Genomic DNA, 13,786 nt, shown 5'->3' with positions numbered 1-13,786 from the left:
TGATCTATCTTGGAGAATGTTCCATGTGCACTCGAGAAGAAAGTATATTCTGTTGCTTTGGGATGCAGAGTTCTAAATATATCTGTCAAGTCCATCTGATCCAATGTATCATTCAGGGCCCTTGTTTCTTTATTGACCGTGTGTCTAGATGATCTATCCATTTCTGTAAATGGAGTGTTAAAGTCCCCTGCAATTACCACATTCTTATCAATAAGGTTGCTTATGTATGAGTAATTGTTTTATATATTTGGGGGCTCCGGTATTCGGCGCATAGACATTTATAATTGTTAGCTCTTCCTGATGGATAGACCCTGTGATTATTATATAATGCCCTTCTTTATCTCTTGTTACAGCCTTTAATTTAAAGTCTAGTTTGTCTGATATAAGTATGGCTACTCCAGCTTTCTTTTGACTTCCAGTGGCATGATAGATAGTTCTCCATCCCCTCACTCTCAATCTGAAGGTGTCCTCAGGTCTAAAATGAGTCTCTTGTCAACAGGAAACAGATGGGTCTTGTTTTTTTATCCATTCTGATACCGTATGTCTTTTGGTTGGTGCATTTAGTCCATTTACATTCAGTGTTATTATAGAAAGATATGGGTTTAGAGTCATTGTGATGTCCATAGGTTTCATGCTTGTAGCGATGTCTCTGGTACTTTGTCTCACAGGATCCCCCTTAGGATCTCTTGTAGGTCTGGTTTAGTGGTGATGAATTCCTTCAGTTTCTGTTTGTTTGGGAAGACCTTTATCTCTCCTTCTATTCTAAATGACAGACTTGCTGGATAAAGGATTCTGGGCTGCATATTTTTTCTGTTCACCACATTGAAGATCTCCTGCCATTCCTTTCTGGCCTGCCAAGTTTCAGTAGAGAGATAGGTCACGAGTCTTATAGGTCTCCCTTTATATGTTAGAGCACGTTTATCTCTAGCTGCTTTCAGAATTTTCTCTTTATTCTTGTATTTTGCCAGTTTCACTATGATATGTCGTGCAGAAGATCGATTCAAGTTACATCTGAAGCGAGTTCTCTGTGCCTCTTGGATTTCAATGTCTTTTTCCTTCCCCAGATCCGGGAAGTTCTCAGCTATTATTTCTTCAAGTACCCCTTCAGCACCTTTCCCTCTCTCTTCCTCCTCTGGAATACCAATTATGCGTATATTATTTCTCTTTAGTGCATCACTTAGTTCTCTAATTTACCCCTCATACTCCTGGATTTTTTTATCTCTCTTTTTCTCAGCTTCTTCTTTTTCCATAATTTTATCTTCTAGTTCACCTATTCTCTCCTCTGCCTCTTCAATCTGAGCCGTAGTTGTCTCCATTTTATTTTGCAACTCGTTGGTAGCATTTTTTAGCTCCTCCTGGCTGTTCCTTAGTCCCTTGATCTCTGTAGCAAGAGATTCTCTGCTGTCCTTTATACTGTTTTCAAGCCCAGCAATTAATTTTATGACTATTATTCTAAATTCACTTTCTGTTATGTTGTTTAAATCATTTTTGATCAGTTCGTTAGCTGTTGTTATTTCCTGGACGTTTTTCTGTGGGGAAATCTTCCATTTCATCATTTTGGATAGTCCCTGGAGTGGTGCGGGACTGTGGGGCACTTCCCCTGTTCTGTCTTGAATAACTTGCGTTGGTGGGCGGGGCCACAGTCAGACCTGATGTCTGTCTCAAGCCCACCACAGGGGCCACAGTCAGACTGGTGTGTGCCTTCTCTTCCCCTCTCCTAGGGGCGGGATTCACTGTGGGGTGGCGTGGCCCGTCTGGGCTACCTGCACACTGCCAGGCTTGTGGTGCTGGGGATCTGGCATAGTAGCTGGGGTGGATCAGTAAGGTACACAGGGGCGGGAGGGCCAGGCTTAGATCTCTTTTCCTTCAGAGATCCACTTCAGGAGGAGCCCTGCGGCACCAGGAGGGAGTCAGACCCATAGGAGGGATGGATCCGCAGAAGCACAGTGTTGGGTGTTTGCGTGGTGCAAACAAGTTCCCTGGCAGGAACTGGTTCCCTTTGGGATTTTGGCTGGGGGATGGGCGAGGGAGATGGCGCTGGCGAGCGCCTTTGTTCCCCACCAAGCTGAGCTCTGTTGTCCGGGGCTCAACAACTCTCCCTCCCGTTGTCCTCCAGCCCTCCCGTTCTCCGAGCAGAGCTGTTAGCTTATAACCTTCCAGATGTCAAGTCCCACTTGCTGTCGGAACACACTGAGTCTGGCCCCTCCACTTTTGCAAGCCAGACTCCGGGGCTCTGCTTGGCCGGCGGGCCTCCCCTCTGCCCCGGCTCCCTCCCGCCAGTCCGTGGAGCTAGCACCACCTCTCCGCCCTTCCTACCCTCTTCTGTGGGCCTCTCGTCTGCACTTGGCTCCGGAGACTCCGTTCTGCTAGTCTTCTGGTGGTTTTCTGGGTTATTTAGGCAGGTGTAGGTGGAATCTAAGTGATCAGCAGGATGCGCGTTGAGCCCAGCGACCTCCTATGCTGCCATCTTCCCAGGATCCTGCAGGTGATGTTTTGATGCACTCTGTTTCCTGTGCATGTGTAGTGTTGTCTGTGCTGGCCTGGAGGAGTGGCCTGATGCACTGGTTCAGAGTCAGTCTTGTCCCAGTACAGAGCGGCGGGGTGGGATTCTGTTAAGAGGATCCTGCTTCCACTGCAGGCCACTGTGCTGTTCTAGGAAGTCTCAAGTGTTAGTGTTGTGAGGGTGTCACCTATTTCATCCCCAGACAGGGGATCTCATACCCCCCACTGTTCAGGTAGCCCCACAGAATAGCAAGGTGAGTCAGCTTGCCCTGTGCCAAGACTTTCCTGGGTTTTTGTTTTTGTTTTTGTTTTTGTTTTTGTTTTTGTTTTGTTTTGTTTTGGTACATGGCTGGGATTCAAAACTCAAAATCTTAAACCAGGCACCATGTGAAACCACTCCCCTCCTCCTGGGTCGAACCTCTCCATGTTATGTTTGATGTCCTTTGTCCCAGAAAAACAGTCCCACTGCTGCATGGTCCATGCACATTGCAACTACCATGCTGCCTCCCTCCGACTGTAGAGATCCTTCTTCCACTCTGCAGATTGATTTCCTGGGTGTTCCTAGTGATCTGACCTCAATACATTTGTGTTTGAGGAACAATGAAAGCCCAGGTCTCCCTACTTCTTTGCCATCTGAACTCCTCCTAGCCATAACGATTTTATAACTAAAATGTTTTGCATTGGTTTCTTACCTTTGAGTCTGAGTATGGAGTCAGAGCCCATATTTCTGCCAGAAGTTACTTTGAAAGTCATGCACTTCCAGTATGCTTGATCTCTTGTTTTTGGAGGAAAAACAAAAAGTTGACATCTGCTGCTTTAGAAATACTTTGCTGTAATTAGATTATTTAATGCCATCCATGTTGTCCCAACAAGTTCATAATATTGCATATAAAATCTTTAACATCGGCTAGCACTCAATAGATTGGCAAAGGCAAAAAGTTATCATACAAATCTGGTAACTGAGCATGAAGAATATATAATATATATGTAATATATAATCTTCTACAGCCCAGGTGGTTAGACATTTCTCAGATTTTGGTGACTGAGTGAATTCTGCTAATATTGTATCACTGGTTAAATTCTTCCCCAATAAAGTAGGAAAACACCCCATAAATATATAAGTATTTAGTAATATTAATATTTAAATTTAAATAATATTTCATATATATTACAGTGAACTGAAATTATAAACACCAAGCTCATGATAATGGTTATTTTTGGGTTAGGTGTCTGGTCAGAAAGAGGTAGTTAAAGTGGACATAGACTTTATTTGTGATATTTTGTGTGTTAAAATGTTGGAAGTAAATATGATATTAGTAATAGTTGATGGTTCTGAGTTGTAAGAATGTCAGTGTTTTATTGTTAATATTTTAAATACATACAATAAAGAATAATAAAGGAATAATGTTTAATTGTTAAAATCGCAGTTTAAATTAATATTCACTATAATGGTAATAGGAGCAAACATGTGTTGTCAAATTATATATTAAGCACTGTGGACAATGTTTATATATTTTTGTTATTGAGTTCTCACGATAAAAAAGACCACTGAAACCCAAAGATTATTTTCTGGTACTCTTTTAAAATAGAAAAGGAGGGGCGCCTGGGTGGCTCAGTCAGTTAAGTGGACGACTTCGGCTCAGGTCATAATCTCGCAGTCTGTGAGTTCGAGCCCCGCGTCAGGCTCTGTGCTGACAGCTCAGAGCCTGGAGCCTGTTTCAGATTCTGTGCCTCCCTCTCTCTGACCCTCCCCCATTCATGCTCTCTCTCTCTGTGTCAAAAATAAATAAACGTTAAAAAATTAAAAAAAATAAAATAGAAAAGGAAATACCAGATTGGTCTCTAAAAATTGCTATTTTTAACTTTTTTTGAGAGAGAGATAGAGACAGAGCATGAGCAGGGGAGGGGAAGAAAGAGAGGGAAACCCAGAATCTGAAGCAGGCTCCAGGCTCTGAGCTGTCAGCACAGAGCCAATGCAGAGTTTGAACTCACCAACAGTGAGATCATGACCTGAACCAACATTAGACGCTTAACCAACTGAGCCGCCAGTTGCTATTTTTAAAATGTAATCTTATTATAACATGATTTTTATACCAAGATTTTCTTTGGTAGAAATGGCATAGATTAGGTAGAAACAATGTAAAATGTAAAAGTGTTCATCAATTTATAAACTTATGCTTTAATTTTTTTTTTAACATTTATTCACTTTTTAGAGAGAGAGTGAGCAGGGGAGGGACAGAGAGAGAGGGAGACACAGAATGCAAAGCAGGCTTCAGCCTCTGAGGTGTCAGCACGGAGCCCGACATGGGGCTTGAACTAATGGACTGTGAATCATGATATAATTTTTGTATAGTCTTTTTGTATTACATTTAAAAAATGTTTCATACTTCCTTTACTTCACAGAATTGGATTATTTCTGACAAGTTATCCCTCAGATTTGGCCCTTAGCATGATGAGGAATTGGAGAAGAAATTTCAGGTAATTCAGGGCAACCCATTCCCTTCCCTATCGACACAGCTTAAAGCATGTTTGTCAGTGATGGTTGGTCTGTAGATTCATTGTTAGATTAGTATAACAATGTGGTATCATGTGGAAGATATCCCTCAGAAACTGTTCTGAACAGGACGACTCTTGGAAGGGCATTAATTGCCTCGCTGGGATTTACCCTCCCAATGGATCATGTCAATGGAATTATTTTATTTCCATAAAGGCTCCCATTGTCGTAGGAAAAGGGTCCAACCCCTGATACACTGCATGCTCTAATGAGGTCCTCCCTTCAACCAAAACCAAATCTTTTGGGTAACACAGGACTCTCTTTTGTAGCAATGATAATCATAGTAATTTCCAGACTCTGTTCTCCTACGGTGATATAGAGGATTACAATGTATGGTATGGGCATCAATCTATGTTGGCAATTTCGAAACCAGAGGTCAGATAGGTCCACCAAGAAAGAGGGTGTAGATCATGAAGACAGATGAAGGGAATGTGGACATAGGATGGACAAGTAGTAATTAAGCACTAGGTAAGAGCATTAAAAAACTAAAATAAGAAAAAAATTAAGCTGTCCAGTGATTTGTAGAAGGGAAAAGACTCATGTCTTTTCCTCCATAGAGCCTTTCCTCAAAAACAGAAAGAAGATATTTCATTCTATAGTCTACCAAAGCAACTAGTGCTGAAGTCTTTATTTCTCTCTCTTCCCATAAGAAGAAAATTAAACCATAAAGTTTCTAACTTTTTGATAGTCGTGTCTGGTATCCTTTCATCCCTCATCTCTCTCGTCTTTCTAAGTTCTGTAGAATGCTAAGGATGAGCCATGCAACAGACACCTCACTGCTGCACTTTCAGCTAATGCACTAAGTTGTCCAGGTAACTGTGTAAAGAAGGAGAAAGTTATGTCTGCATTAGAAGGAGCAATGGCATTTGGGATCACATATCTCATGATGTATTATCTCCCATTCTAGGGAAATTAAAAAGGAATCTCAGGATTTTTCCTTCATCTCTCAAATGGCAGTGACTCCTAAGTGAAGTGATCTTCATGATTTGCCATCTGTTACTGTTGTTTGTTTCAGCCAAAGCAGATGTCTTCACCCAGTGGGCTGCAGCCACTCCTCTTTGGTGAGGTCTGATCCTCAGCCATGGAGAGGGAGCCCCCCTTCCAAGTTTATTTTCTTGGATACTGTATCTCAGTCCAAGTTACCCTTTACAGATCTCTACGTCTTTATAATTACTCTCTCCCATGGTATAATAATTCCTTGAACTAACTTCTGTTTACTTACAAGGAATTTATTTTTAAGCAATGCACTTGTGTGATTATCCTGGATGGTTTCTGAGCTGTAGAAAGTGGCTTAGCTTCATGTAACAACTAGTTAATGATTAAGAGTGTTGAAGTTGAGTCAGTCCTACAGCCTTGGACCAAACTGTTTCTAACTTTCCTGCTTCAACTCAATCAAATAGCCACTTGTAACATCTTTTTCAAGAGTTGTGTTTATAGAAGGTGAGAAAATTGAGAGGCAACCACAGGTGTCTCTTCTGTGGTTTCCTTCTGTTTTTACTGTAGCTTATTAAGAAGTGTGAGGGTGGGGCGCCTGGGTGGCGCAGTCGGTTAAGCGTCCGACTTCAGCCAGGTCACGATCTCACGCTCCGTGAGTTCGAGCCCCGCGTCGGGCTCTGGGCTGATGGCTTGGAGCCTGTTTCCGATTCTGTGTCTCCCTCTCTCTCTGCCCCTCCCCCGTTCATGCTCTGCCTCTCTCTGTCCCAAAAATAAAAATAAACGTTGAAAAAAAAAGAAGTGTGAGGGAGACCCGGCTGTGGAAGGTGGAGACAGATGCAGCAAAGCTGATTGAGGCAGAGCCCTGTCACACTAACTGTAGGTGAAAAGATAGCATCAATCTCTCCCAAGACAGATTCAAAACCCACAAGAGAAAAAGAATAATCTAAGAGGTGTAACTATTTATGAAAGTACTTACATTTTTTTTTAACAAAAAAGAAACATAAGACTCACTAGGCAAAATATATTAAAAGGTAAATAGCCATTGAGTAGTTTCAATAAATATTCAGAATTCTTCTGAAGCTGGAAAATAAAAATATATGTGGAAATTATAAATTATGCTCAGAATTCAAATACTATCTCAGTTCTCACCTTGGAGAGAAAGAACTAATGTGGACACCTTCGTTAGGCCTGTGACAGACACAGACTCAGCTTTACACCCTATGATCAAGTTACTTTTTATTTCCCTCCATCCTCACACTCTTCCTCCTTTGCTCTCTCAAAGAATTTGTATCTTCCTTTTCCTAAAAATTCTTTTAAAATTTAGTTCCATTCACACGTCCTCTGGGAGGCATTCTATCACTTTCTCCCCAGTCCATGTCACAGATATGTTCATCAAAACTAAGATTTCTATGGCACCTGGGTGGCCCAGTCGGTTAAGCATCTGACGTCAGCTAAGGTCGTTATCTCATGGTTCATGAGTTCCAGCCCTGCGTCGGGCTCTGTGCTGACAGCTTGGAGCCTGGAGCCTGCTTCTGATTCTGTGTCTCCCTCTCTCTCTGCCCCTCCCCTGTTTGTGCTCTCTCTCTGTCTCTCAAAATAAATAAATAAATGTTAAAAAATTAAAAAAAAAACTAAGATTTCCAGCTTTTTTCATACCAGAAGTATCTGTAAATTGATGGGTGTCCATTGGTTTTTTTTTTTATTTGATTTGATTTGTACCCTAGTTTTCAGTTTAGAAACAAGTTATGAGTACAAATAAACAATCACAAGATAATTTCTTTCTACAAGAATATTTAATTGAAGCTCCAGAATTTTTGCCCTGTGTACAGTCGTCCCCTTATCTTAGGTAACACTTTCTGTAGTTTCAGTGACCCTATGATCAACCATGGCCCATGGAAGCAGATGATCCTCCTGAGGCTTCATCAGAGGATCAATGGCAGCTCAACGCTAGGTCACTTGCCTGGGTCATTCTTGTCACGTCATCTGTGTTACAGAATCACAAGGAGAAGAAGGGTGAGTACAATCAGATATTTGAGAGAGACACCATAGTCCTATAGCTCTCACTACAATAAATTGTTATAGTTGTTTTATTTTTAGTACAGTTGTTAATCTCTTACTGTGCCCAAATTTATAACTTAAACTTTATCATAGGCATGTATTTGTCAGAAAACAATAGTATGTGTAGGGTTTGGTACTTGGTTTCAGGAATCCACTGGGGGTCTTAGAACTTACCCCCTGAAAATAAAGGGGTGCTACAGAAAATATTTTGAAATTAGTAATAAATTTGATATTGTTCACCATGACTTTTTGTCCATGACAGAGTATTGGGATTACAATTATTCTGTTTTTTATAATCAAATCAATGGAAAAAAAGCATGAAAATGTTGAAAAGAAAACTAAAGCTATTCATAAAAAAAAAAAAAAAGATGATTTGTTCCATGGAAGTTTTCTTCTGTAGTTATGTGAGGAATTTTCCAGTTACTGTTTACCCAGATATCATCCTGGGATAATGAAAAATTGACAGTTAAGAAGCTATGTTACTATAACATGACAAATATCTGGATAAAATATAAAAGTGGAAACATTTTTATTTTATATTTAATTTGTGAAATTTTTTATTCTGGTGAAATCTCAAATTTACAGACAAGTTGCAAAAGTGATACAAAGAACCACCATTAACCATTTACAGATCCAGCAGTAGATTATATTGTGCCTAGAAAGATGTCTTCTATCTACAGACGGACCTACCTAGCTACCTAACTACCTACCTGTCTATCATCATCTCTTTTTCTGGCCATTGGAGACTAAGAAAGAGACATCTTGTCCCTTTACCCTTTCACTTGATGTTTATTTCCTAAGAACAGGGATTTTATTTTACATAACACAGCAGAGTCGACAAAACAGAAAATGTAATATGAATACCATATTATTATCTAATCCATAGTCAATTGTCGTATTTCTTCAATACTCTCAAAAATGCTATTATTAGCTGTATTTTCCCAGTCCGGGGCCACCCACTTAGATAACATGTCTCTTTGATCTCCTTAGTCTGGACCAGTTCCTCAGCCTTTATTTGTCTTCATTTAACGGAATATTTTTTAAGAGTACAGGACAGCTATTTTGTCCAGCTTGTCTCAGTTTGAGTTTCTCTCATGTGTCTTCGTTGCTGGAATCAGGCTGTGCTTTTTTGGCAGGAATGTCACTGAGTGACATTGTGTGCTGCTCAGAACACCATGTCAGTAGGTGCACGATGTTGGTTTGTCTCAACACTGGTGTTGTTAATATTGACTAATCTTGGTTATGGTGATGTCCATCCACATTTTCTCTTGTGAAGTTTATTCTTCATTTTGTAATTAACAAGTAATTAGTGGGGAGGTATTTTAGAGCATGCAAATATCCTGATTCTCATCATATTTGAGTCACTAGTTTTTAGCATCTATTTACCTTTTTTAGCTCTACCATTCCTTGTATACATATTTTTAGAATCCTACTGGCAGGAATAATTTTTTTTCTCCACTAATAATTTATATCTATCTATCTATCTATCTATCTATCTATCTCACTATGAACTTGTGGATTCTTACTTCACTCAACTTCTTAGTGTAGTTTCTATTAATGCCCAAATTGTCCCAGAGTTGAACAGTGGTAGTCCTTTTAAATTGGCTTATTTTTGGGGCGCCTGGGTGGCGCAGTCGGTTAAGCGTCTGACTTCAGCCAGGTCACGATCTCGCGGTCCGTGAGTTCGAGCCCCGTGTCAGGCTCTGGGCTGATGGCTCAGAGCCTGGAGCCTGCTTCCGATTCTGTGTCTCCCTCTCTCTCTGCGCCTCCCCCATTCATGCTCTGTCTCTCTCTGTCCCAAAAATAAATAAACGTTGAAAAAAAATTTTTTTTAATTGGCTTATTTTTTTTTTCATGTGTGCCTGTGATTCTTGGAGCATTTTCTTACGTTTTTGGGAAGTATGTGATTCTTTCCTCAGGTAACAAAAAGTGAATGATGAAGGGGAAAAATGAAAGTTCTGAAGGCTACTTTATTCTACTGGGTTTTTCACATTGGCCTCATCTGGAAGTAGTTCTCTTTGTGCTTATCTTGATGTTCTACTTGACGACATTGATAGGCAACCTCTTTACCATTGTCTTGTCATACCTGGACGCCCATCTCCACACTCCCATGTACTTCTTCCTCTCAAACCTCTCTTTTCTGGATCTCTGCTACCCACCAGCTCCATCCCTCAGTTGCTGGTCAATCCCTGGAGCCCAGAAAAGACCATCTCTTATGCTGGTTGCATGACTCTACTTTGCCCTTGCACTGGGAACCACAGAGTGTGTCCTCCTGGTGGTCATGTCCTATGACTGTTATGCAGCTGTCTGTAGACCGCTGCATTACACCGTGCTCATGAACCCTCGTTTCTGCCACCTGTTGGCTGTGGCTTCCCGGGTCAGTGGCTTTACCAACTCAGCACTTCATTCCTCCTTTACCTTCTGGGTCCCCCTCTGTGGACATCACCAAGTGGACCATTTCTTCTGTGAAGTTCCAGCACTTCTGTGATTATCGTGTGTTGATACATGTGCTAATGAGCTGACCCTCCTGGTCACAAGTTCCATTTTTGTTCTGATACCACTCATCCTGATCCTCAGCTCATATGGTGCCATTGCCTAGGCTGTGCTGAGGATGCAGTCATCAACCAGACCTCAGAGACTCTTTGGAACATGCAGAGCCCATCTTATGGTTGTGTCCCTCTTTTTCATTCCAATCTTGTGCATATATCTGCAGCCACCATCAGAAAGTTCTCAAGATCAAGGCAAGTTCATTGCCCTCTTTTATACTGTTGTCACACCTAGCCTCAACCCTCTAATCTACACTCTCAGAAACAAAGATGTAGGAGGGGAAATAAGGAGACTAGTGGGATGGGAGAGACCCGTGCACTCATGACCTTTACAGGACAGCAATGCACCTCTCCAGCAAGGACTCGTTTGCATCAATCCATCGTCCACTTTCCCATTTACTCACTCTGTCAGCACCAGTGGAGTGTGTGTCTCTCAGAACCACAGAGCTCTGACTCACAGATATAAATTAAAGTCTGTCTAAATACCATTCAATCTTCAGTGGAACAAACATCCATGTAAAACCAAGATCAAGCATCAATATTTTCTGTGGTACAATAAATAAAACAAAGGTATCCCATTCTTAATTGAAAATTAAGAAATGAAATTCCTATAAAAAGATGATATACTTTTTTTAAAACCAGCCTATTGTCTTTTAACTTCTTGCTTTTAAGGAAGAATTTGCTATAAAATTTGTTTTCTATTTTTGGTTTAGCTAAAGACATAGTGACATATCTCAAATCTTTTCTTTAATACTGTTATTCTTTTCTGAATTCATATAGAGAGGAATTTTCATCTGTATTTTTTAATACCCCATAGCAACAGTAAGAAAATATGTTTTATGAATTATAGCAAGAACGTCTCTGAAATACTGAAGCAAACATAAGCATTTTGTATTTCTTTCTCAAGGTGGTGGGAAGTGTATAAGAGATGGAAATCACTTAAAGAGCTGTGAGATATAGCCTGTGAGCTAAGAGTCATTATAGGCCAGGGATCATTAGGAGAGGTGCTTGGGGCAGACATTTAGCCTGAGGAGCAATAAGGAATATCTGAGACAGACAGACTTCTAGGCTCTGGAAATGACTTCATGAATCCAATGGGTATTTGAAAGAATTACCTAAGAATATAGTAGACAAATTTTGTGATAAAAGCTGTATGGAAAACGTTAGTTTTCTTTTTAAGCTTGATCTAATTTGAATGTTTGAGATTACAAAATTTTTTTTTCAACGTTTTTATTTATTTTTGGGACAGAGAGAGACAGAGCATGAACGGGGGAGGGGCAGAGAGAGAGGGAGACACAGAATCGGAAACAGGCTCCAGGCTCCGAGCCATCAGCCCAGAGCCTGACGCGGGGCTCGAACTCACGGACCGCGAGATCGTGACCTGGCTGAAGTCGGACGCTTAACTGACTGCGCCACCCAGGCGCCCCTGAATGTTTGAGATTTAAAAGTACATAATGAAAATCAACTTATATCTTTTCCATATAAAGAAATGCATTTTTATAAAAGTAGTAGTTTGTTAACTATATTATTACCAATCATATCCTTATGAAATAAGTGTGCTATGTAAGTAACAATAAACTGGCAGCTGTATTCAGCTTGAGAAGATGAAGGACAATTCACTATAAAGTAAAATCTGGAAATCTGAGTTTTATATGGTAAACCAAATCTTATTTGTAGTTTTTGAGGTCTTTAAAGTTTAGATATGATGATTCAAACCCTATTTCATTAATTATTAAGATGAAAAATGCATCCCAAACTTCCCCTCCATTTCCTGTGTGGCTGAAACTTTGTCAGTTTCTGTTGACTTTCTCTTCTTCTTTATGTATCTGTGATCCTGTGATTTGTGATACCTGTGATCTGTGGCCAACTAGGTATAAACAACAATACAGTGTATATTCAGTTTTCCTTACCTCCTGTCCAAGAAATGAAGAACAATAATCAAGCATACAGACAAACTTTTAGTGAATACCTGGGACCACATAGAGTGAACAACAAATATACCTTGGTTCTTCAAATCATCTTGCATTATGGAAATCTACTGTTTGGGATGTCTCATGTAGTACCAGAATCTCCCAGTATCTAACTTTAGTGGGTTTTTAAAAAAAAAATTTAATGTTTATTTATTTTTTAGAGAGAGAGACAGAGTGTGAGCAGGGGAGGAGGCAGAGAGAGAGGAGACACAGAATCCAAAGCAGGCTCCAGGATTTGAACTGTCAGCACAGAGCCCAATGTGGGGCTCAAATTCACAAACTGTGAGATCGTGACCTGAACTATAGTTGGGCACTTGACTAAGCTTAACTTGCATGTGGCAAAAGCAGAGGAATGGCAGTAGATTTTTAGCCCTGGAGGTCCCTTTAGGGTCACCAACACTGAAGATAGACTAGAAACCCTGGCATCATACCATTGCCAGCTCTAAACTTCAAACTAACTTTTGCAAAATCGGCATTTACACAGCACGCATGGATTTGGGCCACAGGCAACCTTCCTGAAGAACGAGCGATGGATCTGGCCTTCTACCGGCTGCCATTGGTGGCCAAATCCACTGACGTGCCAGCTGCTGTTTGGCCCCAGGAAATCTCTCCCCCTCAGCCAGACAGGTGTCTCCCAGTCTTTTCCTGCTTCATCTTATACTTGCTCCTGTGCAGAATACACCCCGTACACACGCCTGATTATGTCTCTGTTGTGCCTCAGCAGTACAGGATTACTAGCACAGGCACGCCATCCAGGTCATCACAGAAACCAGCTCTGGCTTATAGCAGGTGCATTCATTCTCGGTTCTTCTGTTGGCTTCGGGGTCATGTCTGCTGTATGTTTGACAAATATGGTTATGTCATGCCAACATCAAGTGATTTCAAAAATAATACAAATTTCAAATTCACATTCATCCTGTTCTTATTATAATTTTACAAGCAAAACAACAATAAGAACAACTTACATAAAAGATAAATAGCATGTACACTTACCATAGACCTTCACTGGATTCCACAAATGTTAATACTTTACCCTGGGTGCGTTATCATTTTCTGTATATAGTAATGTAATGTTAATGTGAACTTTAAATATTTCTCTGCAACATATGGAGAATAATACACATACTTACCTCTAAGTGCTCGTAGGAGTATTTCCTGAAGAAAAGATCTAATTCAGGATCACAAGTTGGATTTAGGTACTACATCTCTTACTGTGTTCT

General features: G+C 40.6%; 1 pseudogene; it reads left to right on the top strand.

The window, feature by feature from the left end:
• Positions 1 to 9,885: 9,885 nt before the first annotated feature.
• On the top strand, positions 9,886 to 11,229 carry LOC112853605 (olfactory receptor 2J3-like; annotated as a pseudogene).
• Positions 11,230 to 13,786: the final 2,557 nt, after the last annotated feature.

The sequence above is a fragment of the Puma concolor genome, chromosome B2, assembly GCF_028749965.1.
Source record: "Puma concolor isolate L17-30 chromosome B2, mPumCon1.1.hap2, whole genome shotgun sequence".
NCBI classification, from domain to species: domain Eukaryota; kingdom Metazoa; phylum Chordata; class Mammalia; order Carnivora; family Felidae; genus Puma; species Puma concolor.
The sequence above is the reverse complement of the archived record's forward strand: the minus strand, read 5'-3'. Positions and strand labels throughout refer to the sequence as shown.